Source organism: Peromyscus leucopus, chromosome 4 (assembly GCF_004664715.2).
Source record: "Peromyscus leucopus breed LL Stock chromosome 4, UCI_PerLeu_2.1, whole genome shotgun sequence".
Lineage (NCBI taxonomy): Eukaryota > Metazoa > Chordata > Mammalia > Rodentia > Cricetidae > Peromyscus > Peromyscus leucopus.
Genome location: NC_051066.1, coordinates 64,134,556 through 64,137,975, shown reverse-complemented (window position 1 = coordinate 64,137,975; position 3,420 = coordinate 64,134,556). Strand labels below are relative to the sequence as shown.

Here is a 3,420-nt window from a genome sequence, read left to right as displayed (position 1 = left end):
ATTTAGTAATAAATATGTATTACTCTATTCAGACATTTTGACAAATGCATATATAACATATGTATGTACATATATATGTATGTATGTGTATATGAAAATGTGTGGGCATAAAAATGTGTTTTACTAATGTATTTCAGTTGTGTATACAAGAGAGGACTCAGATACAGTTGCAGCAGTATCTGCCTGTGGAAAATGAATTTAAGAACTGGAATGTTTATCTGGTGATCTCATGGGAAAGCTATCTGAGAATAAGGCAGCTGACTTTAGAGATGATTTATAACTTCAATTGGTAAGGACATTTAATGTGAGTCCTGTTTTCACATGTTCACATTTTATGTTTTTCTTAAATCTTGCAGTTGAGGAGGTAAGCTATTTATAAATATCTCTGCTATAAGAAGTCTTTTAAATTTCATATCATATATCTTGAAAAACTTTGCTTAAACAAGGATAACATTGACTAAATAATTGGCAATTATAAATTTTCAAGACTCTTCAACTTACAATTTCTCCTCCTTACTTACATGTCTGTCACCAATTTCTATATGTGGATGATTGAAACATTGACTTTTCTTCATCATTTTCTGTGTTAGCTTTATTAATTGTGTCAATCACACATATACAAAGTAATAAGATATTTTAGTTTTTATACCTGGAAGTTGAGTGTATAAAGACCACCACTACTCTGCAATTCCTGTCTGAAAATATAAATTCCCTTTCTTCTCTGTTTATCCCATGGAGAGATTTTGCATTTTAGAACTATAAAGTCTCTACTAAAATACCAGAATAAGCATCCTTTGTGAGTTTGAATTTAACAACTTCTACTAAAATTTTCACCACAAAAATAGTAGTAATAAACCTACCACTTCTTGTTACCTAAGTTCTAAGCAGTTACTTAACTTGTGGTATCTCATTTATCATGACAAAAGGCATTATTATATCACATTCTGGGCACAGTTTAAAATAATGATTTAAAAGAAAAATCTCTTCACTTTGAACATGCACATTATAATTAGTGACAAAAATTTCTGGTAGGTCTATATCCTTTTTAAGAAAAAATTAGTTCATTTGAGATTCTAATTATCCTCAGGATGTTCAAGATAATTTAAAATGTATTGCGGATTTCCAATTGCATTCTACACTATATTCTGCCCATTTTTCTGTTGGTAGATGAATGATCTGATCAGACATGACAGAATATTCATCTCTGCCTCATTCCAAATAGATATCAGATATGATTAATACATAGTCTTTTCTCTATGGGTATAACATGTAAATATCTCGTAATGCTTTTTTGATGCTCTACTTCAGGAATGTATTAGAGAATCATATATGTCAGCATTTCAAGGACAAACTGCATGTGAATGCTTTGCAGAATGAAAATAGCCAGCACTTTAATTCTACATGATCTTCAAATACTGTGTTTAGGAAATGACTTTTTTCTTTTGTTAAAAACAAATTCATACATGTATACCTTGTCGGTGTAATCTACTCTTACTTTTCTCCTTCCCTTTCAGACTCTCTCTATAATCTTCCTTTAAGATTCATGGTCCTTTCCTTACTTATTATTAATATACATGTAAATATATACATATATATGCCTATCGTCTATCTGTCTATCTATTTATCTGTCTGTCTATCATCTATCAACCTACCATCCATCATCTATCTATTATATGCACAAATATACATAAAACCTGTTCAATTTACTTAAGTGTTGATTGTATGTACATCTGTTGGGCAATGCACTTGGTTTTTCTATTGTCAATTCCAGGAAAAAAAATTATTTACTATTACCCCAAATTTTGATGATAATATACACTTAAATGAGGCAATTTTTCCTAATATTTGCAGATTTACTTCTAGATTCTCCGTGAAATTATGCAAAACCAGAGTTTTGTAACAGAGTTTATATTCCTTGGACTTTCACAGAACCCTAAAGTCCAGAAAATAGTTTTTATTGTATTTTTGTTTGTCTACATTGCAACTGTTGGTGGCAACATGATAATTGTGGTGACCATTATCTGTAACCCAGCACTCATAGACTGCCCCATGTACTTCTTCTTGGCATTCTTGTCACTACTGGATGCATGCTTCTCTTCTGTCATCACACCAAAAATGGTTGTGGACTCCCTCTATGAGAAGAAAAACCATCTCCTTTGAAGGATGCATGATGCAGCTCTTTGCTGAAAACACTTTCTTGCAGCAGTAGAAGTGATCTGTCTTGACAGCCATGGCCTATGACCGTTATGTAGCCATTTGTAAGCCCTGTACTACTCTTCCATCATGAACTGGAAGCTCTGTGGGACACTGATGGGGATAGCATGGACAGGGGGATTCTTGCATTCTATCATACAAATTATCTTCACTTTGCAGTTACCCTTTCTGTGGACCCAATGTCATTGATCATTTCATGTGTGACTTGTTCCCATTACTAGAACTTGCCTGCACTGACACACATATCTTTGGTTTTTGGTGGTTGCCAACAGTGGGGTCTATCTGCATAATCATCTTCTCTATTTTGCTAGTATCCTATGGTGTCATCTTGTTCTCTCTGAGAGCCCATAGTTCTGAAGGACGACGGAAAGCTCTTTCCACCTGTGGATCCCTCATTGCAGTTGTGGTTTTGTTCTTTGTTCCATGCATATTTATATATGCACGGCCTCCATCTGCATTCTATTTTGACAAAATGGTGGCAATATTTTATACTATCCTAACTCCCTTGCTCAATCCTGTGATTTATACTTTTAGGAATAAAGACATGAAAAGTGCCATGAAGAAAATGTGGAAAAGACTGGTATCTGATTGGAAAGAGAGACAGAACATAATCAGTGCTGGAGCTGAGCTCCAGATGAGGGCAGGGTCTGAAGCTGGAGGATGCAAGATTGGAGATGGAGAAATAAGACACAGGATACCTTTCAGTTTTGTTTTATAGAGACACAGAGAGAAAAAGCACAACTTGGCATGACTTACCTACTCTGACAATCTACCTCTCTTACAGGTTTTATTTATATGTGAAATTTCCTCATAGATTTTAATCATTGATTACAAGACCTTCTAATGGTACATACTTTTCCTAAAGTCTCCTTTGATTAGGTAAATATAACAAAGAAAAAGAAGCAAATGAACAAACAGCAAATTTCAGGGGGAACTAAAATATATTTTAGTTCATAAAACATTATGATAATATCATTTTTTCTTTTTTCCTTTTTTTAATTTAAAAGTTTTTTTTTTTTTTTTTACATACCAACCACAGTTCCCTCTTCCACCCTGCTCCCATTTGCCTCCCACTTTCACCCACCCACCTCCCACTCCATTCCTCAGAGAGAGTAAGGTCTCCCATGGTGAGTCAACAAAGTCTGTCATATCAAGTTGAGGCAGGGCCAAGCCCCTCTCCTCTCCATAAAGTTTAAGCAAGGTATG

General features: G+C 34.4%; 1 pseudogene; it reads left to right on the top strand.

The window, feature by feature from the left end:
* The first annotated feature begins 1,998 nt into the window (after positions 1-1,998).
* On the top strand, positions 1,999-2,932 carry LOC119087811 (annotated as a pseudogene).
* The last annotated feature ends 488 nt before the right edge of the window (positions 2,933-3,420 follow it).